We start from the raw sequence: 13,350 nt of genomic DNA on the forward strand, positions 1-13,350 counted from the left end.
CTTAGCAAAGGCCTTCAATACACTCCCACATTCAGGCACCACTGATAAACTCTCCCAGTTGAATATAAACCTTTACATTGTCAGGTATGTTGCTAACCATCTGACTTTCAGATAACACTCAGTCAAAATTGGGGACTTTACCTCGACCAGCAGAGCTGTCAGCAGTGGAGGTCAGTGCTGTGCCCCCTATTGTTTAGAATATACTTCTCAGAACTTCAGGCCAAAACTGGGGGCCTGTGCCTAACTTTGCTGATGACTGCAAATTAGGTGTAATCATTTTATGCCCAGAAGATGTTAATATACTTTTAGAAGGACTTACACAAATGAATGATTGATGTCAAAGCCATGGACTCCAACTCAATGCTAAAAAATGCATTATCATCCCATTCGGTAAAAATTATATCCATGCAGACTACCATATAGATAATAATACCCTAAGTAACAACTCAGCACTGATAAAATTGGGAATGCAAGCTGACTGTAGCCTAATCTTTGACCACCATGTGTCTACTGTGGTAAGGAAGGCCTTCTACATTGCTCACCTCATTAGCAAAGGCATTGCCTCAAGAGCAAAACAGGTCATAACTCCCCTGTACTCAACCCTCATCAGGCCAATAACTGAGTACAATGCTCCCTTTGTATGTACCTCACCTGGCACCTGCAGCAACTTGAGAGACCCCAGAGATTTCTAAACAAGAAATTACAGGGTCTCCATCACATGTCATGCACTGACAGACTCAAGTCATCGTCACTGTACTCAAGTAGCATACAGACTACTTAGAGAAGACTTGTGCCTGGCCTATACAGCAATCTCAGATCCAAACTTAATCGAAATGCTGCATATCCGCAAGACTAATGGGATAAGGGTCACTTGCTCCAGGGACCTTTACCTGGCCTTCAACATAAATAGAACCTGCTGGAGAGACAGATATGTCTCTGAGGTTGCCACTCCTCATGAATAGGAAACCAGTTCACATCAAACAGAGCCCTCTGTGAGCCTGTTTATGTGTAGCCTGGATGACTGGATGGGAAAACATAAATTTCTTGCCAGGATTTCACCTATGATCCTCCTAGATATGTGCAGCCATTGTTAACTAAGATTTTGAGTTTAGGCTAGATCCTTTATATTGGGTTTCTCTAGTATTATATCGGGTACACATGGAAAGGCTTATAAAGACCTTTGGGTCAGTATCCTAGTAACCACCAATGAACCTATCAAGTAACAAGAGTATTCTTTCCTTCAGTCACCTAAGTTTTTGGAGATCTTAATCTTACTTGAGTGTTGGCACACTCTCATACTGCACTGGATTTTTTTTTTTCAGGATAACTGTTGCCATATTCCTAAGAATTGGGTCGGAGAGGAACTTAGGAGAAAGCAAGCTCAGCAGCAGGTGGCCAAGAGTAATTACATGTAAACATTAATTGCCACTACATAGTTTGAGTTATTCCTGGATATACAAACAGAAGGCAAACAAGGCACTCCAAACTCAAAATCGGAAAACAGATGTATAGTTCAGGCAGGGAGCAATCAACAAAAGGGTGAGGTGAAGAATACTTGAACATTCTACACTATGTTGCTTTCACAGTGGGGTCAATTCAAGAGAGTGGCACTGGAAACAGCAGCAGTACCAGTGCGGATACAAATTCATTCACAGTACAGTGGCTGTACAAGAATAACAGATAATTAACACCCACAGTAATGGTAATTAGGTGGCTTACAGAAGGGTACTACAGCAGTTAGAGACACCAGGAAGGTGCCAGGTTGTCCAGTTGTGTGGCTCATAGCAGTAAAATAATGGAGGGCACACACTCTGCTACTGTTAGAGGCTGAATAAAACAAGTTGAAGGCAGCATTATACCTGGCAAGCTATCAGCTGGCTGTACAAAGCCATGGGGAGGCGGTGTGAGCCTTATGGGACAAACTCCAACATACATATCATCAGTAATACAACAGATTGCTTCTCATAGCCTATTGTTTATCAGCCCTATGTAGAGAATTTAGCTGGTCAAAATAAGAATATTCTAAGGATAAATAGGAGCAACTTATGACTGATCAGGGTGTGAAGCACCAGTGGCCACAGAATAGAATGTAGTCCAATGGGTACAATGTTACCAAACGCTGTGACTACAACAAAGAAGTCCACTCACACAGTTTCGTCATAGAATGGCACTTAAGAAGGAGTAGTTTTCTGCCATGAGAAGGGTATCCTGCTTATCCATCTTCAGGTGAGGGCTGTATTCAAGAAAACAGTGGAGTGATGAAGTTTATACCCCAAACATGTACGCCGCTCTCAGTTAGATTCCACACTCATTTAGCTTAGTGGCAGCTTCTCATGTTCAGTGGGTAAAGACATCATGGGAGAACATTAAGAGATTAAGAAGATGGTAGTACAATGCTTTTGAAAGATAGCTGAAAAATAACCTCTTTTACCACACCTAACATTGTTGTTTCTTATTTGCAGAAACTGGGTATTACCTGTAAGACATACATCGTACCTTTCAACAATACTTTGTTGACTGGAGATTCCTGCATGTTTGATCACCTGGAACCTTGTTCTTGCTCTTCCATGTGAATGTAAACACCTATCTTGTATATCACCTCTTGGAACATGCTGACAATGCAATGTATTGTGGTATCAAAGGCATAACGTAAAATTTGAGTTAAAGCCCAAATTATGATATTTACACTGAGGCCACAAAGTTTGCTGAGCTGTACACTCTTCCACAACCCTTAATGATGCCTACTATTCATGGTGATACTTATATCAAGGGTTCAAATGGTATTTTTGAAATGTGCAGTTCTTGCTCTGTATGCCATTCTTCAGCAGACAGACTACTGTCCATCCATATGGTATATGGCCCATTCCACCCTGCTTGACCTCTAACAGCTATGCAATATGCACACCACCAACAAAGACTGTAATCTTTTATAGACAGAAATGGAAAATGGCTGGCGCAACAGATTTCTACCACAAGGAATCCTATACTTACTCAATAAAACTTCCTGTGCATGTCAAGCAATACTACACATGGTCTGTATTCAGTAATATTCTGAACGAATAGCCTGTAAATCATTAATCCTCTCTGGGGTATATAGCATGGTGCTTCTTAACCATGGAGCTTAGCTCACTCAACAGTACTTGGGCTTAGCTGGTTATGTTTATTAATGTTTTTTTTAACTCCATGCCTACTATATACCAATAAACTTATCAAACGAATATACAGTTACCAGGTATCTTACAAATGTACATGCTGCATATAGAATATATATGCAGACAAAAACATCAATTAATTGATGAATGTATTTCTATAAGCACTCTCATTTGAATGTCATTATATGGTCATTAATATAAACTACTGACCACACCAATTTTTATACTGCCATGATTGTGCTACAAATACCTTTGAATTGCACATGCCCTGCACATCAACACTGACTGCATAGTTTAGCTTTCCACAGTGTGCTATTTTTCCTGTCTGAATACCCCTACTGTGATTTATGTACTGTAGGACTACCAACTATATACACACATAACAAGGTATCTGTTAGCAACCATTTGTTTGTTTCAGTATGTGATAAAAACAACAAATAGATGTGCACTGTACTCTCCAAGTTACCAGAAATTAAAGTTAATCTCTGTTTGAAATTATTTGATGTGTTTTCCCTTATTTCTTTATTCAGCTGTTTGTTTGTGTACTTGTTAATTGCAAGTGGGAGGCTGAGAGACTCTTGAGTCACAACCTGAGCTCCATGGTGCAAGACATAAACAGAAACAGCAGTCTGAACATATAAGATGTTCCTGGTACCATACCTGGTTACTAGGCTATGGTCCCTGAGCAGCCATATCTCTAGGCCACATCTAAGCCCATGTGCATGCAAGGCAGCAGCTGATGTCCCCGTCCAACAGAGACGCAGTTGGTATCCCACGGCTGTATGTGCTGTTAACCATCCAGCTGACCAGGTTATGCATGCAAAGGTGTAGGTAACTACCCTGCCTGATGTGGACAGGGTGCCCATTACATCACATGGTGATTGTGTGGGACAAACTTACTGCATCACTTGTTTAGGCCCAGACCACAATGTCCCTTATTGTCACTTCTGTGCTTTGTTCAATGCCAGAACTATCCATTGTCGGGCCCTTATTGTAGCCAGATATTTTCACTTACAGTCCTCAAATTCCAATATGGCTTCAGTAAGCCATTTGACAGCAGATCTTCTGAAAAAAACGTAAAGATAGAGACAGAGACAGACCGCACAGGTCAAAACCTACCAATGACGCTTATGTTAAGCTAGTAGTCAGTTCTCTGTTACTCAGTGAGGCACTTTTGCAGTCCCTGATGCCCATTTCTGTTGATTCTCAGGTCGCTACCGAGACCCTTTCAGAATCAGGTATGCCGCAAAACTCCTCTTCGTCTAAGGATCCTGCGGTCATCTCTACCTCAGTAAACAGGTTCTGGATGTTATCCGTGATGTCAGATGTCCTTACACCAGAAAGACTTATGCTGATAAATGGAAAAGGTTCTGCACCTGGATCCAGGCTAAGGGAGCCAATATGGCAAATCCCTCCCTCCCTCTCATCCTGGATTACTTAGCAGACCTACTACACAGTGGCCTCTCATTTTCCTCTATTAAAATTCATGTCTCTGCTATTTCTGCTCATTTTCCCACTGAGCAGCCCCTTTTCTCACACCCTTTGATCAAACAGTTCCTAAGAGGGGCTAGCAACCTGAGGCCACCCAGAAGGGCACCAATAGCAGCTTGGGACCTTAACTTTGTATTGAAAAAGCTAACCCTTACCCCTTTGGAACCAGCTACTTATGCAGAGCTAAAATTTCTCTCCTGGAAGACAGTATTTCTTCTGGCCACCACTTCAGCCAGAATAGTCTCTGAGCTGCAAGCACTTATGGCTGTGGTACCCTTCATCTTCCATGCAGATAGGGTATCCCTCAAAATTAACCCATCCTTCATGCCCACTGTGGTGTCCGGTGTGGCTCTCAACCAATCCATTCATTTGTCCACCTTTTTTTCTAATCCCCAGAACAAGGAGGAAAGGATTATTCACTCTCTAGATGTGCACAGACAGCTTAGATTCTATCTAGACAGGACTAAATCCTTCAGAAAGTCTGATCAATTGCTGGTTAGCTTTGCTACAGGAGCAGAAGGCAAAGCCATCTCCAAACAAACCATTTCTAAATGGATAGTACACTGCATCCATTTCTGCTACAAACAGCATGGAAAGCCTCTCCCCAAGGGGGTCAGGACACACTCCACCAGAGCAGTCTCAACTTCTGAAGCTTTCCTCAGAGGAGTCCCCATCAGGAACATCATGGAGGCTACCACCTGGACATCTGTTCACACTTTTACCAAGCATTATCACCTGCCTCTCTTCTTCAAATCCAGAGCAGGGTTTGCCTCTGCAGTCTTGTAGGGCAACCTAGCCAGCCCCTAGTTTTCTTGACTGCCTCCACCCTTTTCCTCAGCTTTGGGAATCAACCCAAATGTGATGACTGCAACAGTGAAACATGAAGAACATAGTACAGTTGTGTACACTTACCATAAATATAGATGTTCAAGTGTATTCACTGTTGCATTTCTGGTTTCCCCTCCATCTCCCTTTCTTCATTTTCTCCTTTTATTACCATTCTAACTTGTTATTCTCATTTCCTTACAAGGGGGACATATTGGTATTTATTTTCCACTGGTGGGGTTCTTCCACCAAAACCTGGCCTTCTACTTGGAGGCTCCTGACAGGTTATGGCAAGAAAAAATGATGTAATGGCTTCAACTGCCTTACTTTATACTACTGATGACCTGACGTCAGTCCTCAAGCGACAGCAACCAATGCAGAAATACTAGGTCTCTGGTATTCGGGCCAGCTGAGGGCTACCCTGGCAGGGATAACCCAAATGTGATGACTGCAGCAGTGAATACACTTGAACATCTACATTTATGGTAAGTGTATACAACTGTAATTTTTAACCTGTGCAGCAGTAGTACTGGGTGCCTGACAATCTCCTGGTAATGTGATAGGTCCTTTTCAGGGGTAAAGTTGGCACTGAATCTGTCTGCCAGTATATTGGCAATATCTGTTGGCTCATTATAGGAGGTACCATTGTGCAGTAGCTCAGAGCAAATCTGGGTATTGCCGTGGGGATTCTTTATAAAACTATAGAAGGCCTTGTGGTTGTCTTTACTGTCTGCTGCTAGTTTGTTTTAATAGCTAGTTTTAGAGGATTTGATGAGGGTTCTTAACTTTTTCTTGAGGCTGATAAGGGAGTTTTTCCAGTCTTGGGACTTTATCTTATTCCATATCAGTCTCCTCATTCTGTTGTAGAGTTTATTTATGACAGGTGACCACCAGATTGTTCTGCGTTTTTTGGAGGAGAGCATCTTGGTTCGATTGGGTATGGCGAGATCCATGCATTTGTGTATGTGTTTAAAACGTACAGTGCATTGGTGTATGATTTGGCGGTCATGCAACTATTCTTCATTTGCAAGGGTGCCATGAAGTTACCCACTTCTGTTTTTAGGAGCTCAAAGTTAGCTTTGGAGAAGTGCTGGTGTGTGTTCTGGAGGGCTATGTGTTCCATGTGGTATGGTGCAAGTATTGACCTTCTCCTCTTGACCAGCTACTCAGGTCTTGGCTGCAGAGTGTATGGCTTCCAATTTGGATATACAAGTGCATCTCTCACAAGTCTGAGTGCTGGGAGGTAAGAGGAGAGGGTTGTCGGTGTACATGAGGTAGTTTCTACACTGTCTCAGGATGCCCAAGTTCACCACATTAATAAAAGAAAGCATAGGAAACTGACCTTTAGACATGCCTGGAGGGGTGGATATTAATAATAAGTACTGGAGCTGTTTCCTTGTAGAATGTTTAGTGTTAGTAGCACTTTTGTGTGCCACAATAATTGCTGCAAGAAGTCTGGTAAAGTGCTGGACTAATAAGCTTTTAAAAGTGCAGGAGAAGAGAGAACTAGCAGATCTAAGGCAAAAATTGGAGAGCAGACTTTGGCACCACTCAGAAGCTTACAAACCATCCTAGATACAGCAAATCTGTATCTGGACTAGCCTAGTTACAGGAAAGGCAGCAAACAGGAGCACAAACATGGGCTTTTAAACATGTTAAACATAGAAGGATATCTCCATTTTTATTTAATTTTTATGTGCAATGGTGTTTTTAAACTATTGATTGTAAATTGCAGACATCTTACACTGTTGCACTTCATCAGCAAATTGTTTGCAGCAAAGTGTTACATTTGCTCTCAGTTGCAATTTACACTGTTTCACTGTAAAACTGTTACATTATATAAAAAAACTATTGATGCCTAGATATATCATTAATTATGAGACAGTCAGGTAAAAAAACTATGACTTTGCATAGAACCTGTGTGTCTGCTTGCTTGTTTCTTTATTTTGTAAAATAAATGAAACTACAATTTCACATGGAATGTGTGTCTGTTTACTTATTTATGTATGTATAAAATTGTACAGGCTAGTTTTAAATATGAAAACAATGACTGCCTAGTTTGTAGAATACGCATGCAATAAATGCCATTGATTTATTGTGATTTCATGACATTTTATAACTGAAGGCATACCTCTCAACCTCATAGTATAGAGAGAAAATCCTTGACAGAAACATGTTATTGGCTACAGTAGCTACCAACGTCCAAGATAAAAGAATAGAGAAAAATTACTTTACTCAAAAGTATTACACAAAAACAATAAGATAGAAGCAGAAAGCAACGTCCATTTGACTCGAAGATGACGGGTAACTGTCCAGTAAGTACCCTCTACCATTTATCCCCCAATTGCGACTAAGGGACAGGTCCTCACTGCCCTCTCCACAGTTAAACACAGTACAGCAATGAGACCTGGTAACATGCAGTGATGCCTCTAAATAGTTTGACACATGACCTGTCCAGCCAGCTAGAATCTCTGATCATCCACAGTCTCCAGACAGGCTGCATCCCTGTGGAATGGAGGACAGTAACAGTCATCGCTCTACATAAAATTGGACCATCAACAGACCCAAGCAACTACAGACCCATACGTTGGACTAGTCTTATATGCAAGGCCATAGAAAGAATTATCATGGATATAATAAAGACATTGGAAATCTTCAAAAACTGGACCCATACCACTTCACTTTCATCAAGGGTAGGTAACACCTACTATACCCAGTGGAGAACTTTGATAAGGCCACTTGTGCCATGCATGAACTACCTATCTAGTAGTGCATACTCCCTACCTCAACCCAGCAAAGGTATTTGACACAATACTTCACTTGGATATTATAGACAAACTCACAGATTTAGACATAAATCCTGATGTAACCCAATGGATAGTCACATGGCTCATGGATAGGACACATGAAGTTTGGGTGGGGGAATCCACCCCCACCAATAGGTCTGTTACTAGTGGTGTTCCACAGGGCTCAGAACTGGGAACTCTCCTGTTTGAAATGTAATTCTCTGAAGTCAGATCAACTATAGAGAGTCTTAGCCAACCAGATTTGTTGATGACTGCAAGCTGGGGCCAATGATCGATTTCTCCAAAGATGTAGATATCCTTGAGGAAGTTCTGAGAGCCAAGTAACTTGTACCAGAACCATAATATAAAACTAAATGCAAAGAACATATTTATAAGCTTTAGGAAGATGACCACCCCTGCAAATTACAACATTTTAAACACTCTCCTAAGAGTTAACCCAGTGGTAAGGGACTTGAGAACTCAGGTTGACAGTAACCTGAACTTTGATCGTCATGCATCCATCATTGCATTCTATGTGGTGCAAGTCAGCAGTTATGGCATGGCATCCAGATCTAAGGAGATCATAGTCCCACTATGCCAGACCTCTCAACCATACCAATTTACTCTGTTTTTACCGAGTTTTGGGTCCAAATGAAGGGGTGCCACGATTCCCAAGTGGCACCCCTTAATTTCCGATTTTTTTTCTTTTAGTTTTATTAATTTTTTCAAGTTTGCGCTGTCAGAGCTGACGTCATCACATGCACGATGATGTCAGCTCTGTCAGGGCTATCAGCCAGTCAGAATTGAGCTCCTTGAGCTCACGTCATCATTTCCGGCAAGCAGGAAACATTTGGATCATATTAGCAGCAGCAACATGTATTATGCATTTATTGGACTGTTTTGGATTTGGATATAGCAGCCGCAAGAGTGAGCAACAAGCAGGAGTGGATCTATTTCAGCGAGCAGCTGCAGAACTGTTTTATAGCAGCCATGGATTTATTTCAGTGAGCAGGACCATTTTGGAGTTGGATATAGCAACCGCAAGAGCGAGCAACAAGCAGGAGGGGATGTATTTCAGCAAGCAGGACTGGTTAATAGCAGCCACATCCCGCATTTTGGGGCAAGCAGGTTTGGTGTGTGTGAGTGTGAGTGTGAGTGTGAGTGTGAGTGTGTGTGTGTGTGTGTGTGTATTTAATTTACTTATTCCATTTCTTTGAATTTGTTTTCAGACTGCTGTTACATGATGAAGACATTTGATCACTGGTCATAGATGGTTTGCGTCTGTAGACTAAAGCTCTTTGGCACTGTCTTTGCTATTGTTTGTTGCTATAGACTATGTGGTGGGCTTGTAACATTGGTACAATTCTTAATTTCAAGACTGCATGTCACAACTTCCTGAATTTTGGCCCAATTTTTAGGTTCTGTATTATTGTAATTTTTTTAATAGCAGGTGTCTATCTGAGCTCTTCCTTACATTTGTTTGGTTCACACTAATATATAGTTATCTGAATGTACGATTGATTTTAATAGTTTGGCGTTTCTTAGAAAATTACTTATTTACAAATTGTATTCCTTTTTTCCCTGAAATTTGTTTGCTTGTTTTTACTTTATATAGCATTGCTTGAGTGTGTGTTTTGTAAAGTGCTTGAACATGAACTTGAATGGGATACAGAACTTTCATTTATGACATTCATCCAGTGAGGCAACAAACATCAAATGATAGTCTACCTTAAAAATGTCTAGATACCAACAGTCATACCAATGCTGTGAGGATACCATTCTATGATAAAGCAGGACATTAACCAGAAGCTTTTATGAATAAGCAAATAGAAACTACTTTTTAAAAGATCTGTTGATGCTTGCAAAAGTATAGCAGTTGCACACACAAAAGAAATGGAAGTTTCATATGGATAGAGCAATAACAGAAAAAAAACTAACTGCATATATTGCTATTTTCAGTTGATTATTGCAGCTGAATAAACTTTTTGAATGAAAATAAAGTCTAACAAATCTGTGGATTCCTAAGTTGCTGCAGATAAGAGTGCACAAATGCAACTGTGGAGAAGTAAGAAAGGGATATCAGATTATATCCAGTCAGTGCTGCAGACACAGCATTATGAACCACTGTCTTGAAACTTCACTGGGAGATAAAATGCCAGCCTGGTTTTGTCATGTGTGTTATGGGCTGTCTATAGAGGTACTCAGGCTCAAGCCCTGTACCTTCGGTACAAGGTTAAAAGAGACTAAAGTGCCTAGCCACCATGACTTGTGAATTCATGCCTCATATCTGTTACTTATAAAATCTGTGGTTTTCAGTATTTTTGTGGCAAATTACAGATTTAATTCACTAAATAATGACAGGCATTTAAATTTCAGACTTCATATTCTTCAGAAAATAAATAGTAACACAAAACGTTTTATTCTAGTAATTTTCTAAGTTTATAAGAACAGTATTTGAAATTTGTCCCAATTTTGGGGCTGCATTCCCCCCATTATTGGCTTTGTCCAGGTTTTTTGTGCTAAGAAGTTCAGAGCTAAGGTGAGAAGTGAGAACTGAATTCACTAAATGATAGCCATTTAAGTTTCAGTCTTCCTATCTTTCAGGAAACCTCTGATTTGGCATAGTGGTATGTTGCTCTGACTGTAGTGCACAGGGGCCTGGGTTCAGGACTTGGCAGTGAAATGTATTGTTGTAACACAACATTTTATTCTAGCAACTTTCCAAAATGTTTGTCCACCCCCCCAAAAAAAAAACTGAAATTGAAAATAAGTGCGAGAAGCTGTACAAGATGCCTAAGGCTTACACTACTGTCATTCTATTTATATATATATATATATATATATATATATATATATATATATATATATATATATATATTGTGTGTGGAAGTAGACTTTTATGATGGACAAGTTGTGAACTGGACAGTTTTGTCATTATTGGTTCATACATTTTGTTTTATTGTCTACTGGAAAAAATGTTCAAACAATAAATTTAAAATGCGCTTTGGCTAACAAGTCTTCTGTATTATACAAGGATTATAATGTAATAAAGTCAGGAAGGTGTATCAAAGAACACATGTATGTTTCTTGTTTTGTGTGCAAGAGGCCAATGATATGAAAACCGCCCAAAGGCAATCTTTATCCATCACTGGCCAGATGCATTTTCTTTGGCTATGGTGTGTGTTTCAATGCTGTTTCAATGAATGTGAGTTTTAATGCCAAGTCTATTTTCATTGTGAGACAGTATTGCTTTGTTTAGCAGCCTTGTTTAGCAGATGTCTTAGTGTTTATGCATTGTGCTATAAAATTTAAAAATAAAATCCCAATAATCATTGTAGAAGTAAAGCAGTATGCACACATTAGTGTTTATGGTAAATGGGGTGAAAAAGCCAGGTAATGGGACACTGGAATGGCTGCAGGGGGACGCTGGTGCCATATTTTGGTTGCCCCACAATTCCAGTGGAGTGGGTGGGGTTACTTAATTATGTATGCAAATTTGATGTTAATCAGCGCACAGATTTGTACCTTTTTTTCATGGCCCTTGTCCAGATTTTTGATGTTTCCAGGTTGAGAGGTATGCACTATGCTCAGCCCTCATTAGACCAATAATCGAGTACAGGTATTTGCAACAACTAGAGCAGCCACAGAGATTCTTCATTAAAACAATACAGGGTGTAAACAATATGCCCTATGTGGACTACCTTAAAGCCTTGTCCCTGTACTCAGTCTCCTACAGACTACAAAAGGCCAATCTTTGCCTAAAACACAAGGCATTCTCCAATCCAGCCCTGATAGATCTGCTACACATTCACAAAACAAACAGCACAAGAATATCTGTGACATAAACAAAATATGATTGGAGGAACAGGTGTATGTTTCATAGATTACACCCCTTCTCTGGAACAGACTTCCCATTTATGTGAAACAGAGCTCTTTTCTAAGCCTATTCAAATATTTGGACCAATGGATGAGAAATCATAAATTCACCCCTGCTTGTCACCTGTGGCTATTATGGACAACAGTAGCTTGTAGATGCTGTTAGGCACAGGGATATACTAAAGTCATTCCAGTCCTTGGGCACTGATAATTAAGAAAACTGGGGCATAAATGGGTAGGCTTAAAAGGCTCTGGACCATTAGTCTGGTATTCTCCTATGAGGAGTTCTTCTAGTCAGTTGCAAATGCATGAATTTGCTTTCCTCAGACATTTATGAAACAACATGTTGGAATCCAGGAATACATATAGGTTCATAGGTAGGTACTAGGATATTGGCCCTAGGGTCTATATAGGGTATATAAAAGCCTAACCAAAAGGGTACCATGTGTTTTGCCACGAAGAAAATTATTTTCCTGTGCTCCTCTCGAGCAGAGCCACAGAAGTGATCCCCGGAGTGAATTTCCTATTTCCCATCCAATCATCAAGATTTTTCTTGAAGAGTGCTAATGAGAAGCTTTGTCTGATACAGATAGGTAGTTTGTTCCAGAGTATGGGAAGTCTCTGGGAAAGGAATCTATACTTCCAGCATGTCCTGTATATTGTGGTGACAAGGTTTAGGTCCCTAGATTGTGTAGCTCGGAGGGATTGGGATTTCTTTAAGTGGAGCATATCCAACAGCTCTGGGTTTGACATAGCTTTGTATGTTAGGCAGAGATCGCCTCTGAATAGGCGATATGTGATGGAGTATAGCTGGAGTCTTTTCAGACGGTCTGCATAGGGCAACTGTTTGAGGCTGGTAATCCTTTTAGTGAGGTATTTCTGTGGCCTTTCCAGTTGTTGTAGATGTCTTGTGAGATACATACCAAAAGGGACATTGTACTCTATAATGGGTCTAATGATTGATGAGTAGAGGGAACAATGACGTCTTTTTTTCCTGGATGAGAAGCCTTTTGTGAAGAGATGTGCTACATAGAATGATTTCCTGACTACTGTGGCAATGTGATTATCAAAGGAGAGACTACTGTCCACCTGCGTCCCAAGGTCTCTTATCACACTTTTGGTGTTAAGTAGACTACCACCTATGTGGTAGTGCATGGGTGCAGAGTTTTTACCAAAGGGGATGACAATGCACTTTTTGGCATTGAGCTTGAGGCCATGGC

The 13,350-nt window shown here is 40.5% G+C and overlaps 1 pseudogene; it reads left to right on the plus strand.

Moving 5' to 3' along the window:
• The first annotated feature begins 7,765 nt into the window (after positions 1 to 7,765).
• LOC122788711 overlaps positions 7,766 to 13,350 on the plus strand; it is a 186,402-nt pseudogene continuing 180,817 nt past the window's right edge.

This window comes from Protopterus annectens, chromosome 14.part0 (genome assembly GCF_019279795.1).
Source record: "Protopterus annectens isolate FY-2018-M chromosome 14.part0, PAN1.0, whole genome shotgun sequence".
NCBI classification, from domain to species: Eukaryota; Metazoa; Chordata; order Ceratodontiformes; family Protopteridae; genus Protopterus; species Protopterus annectens.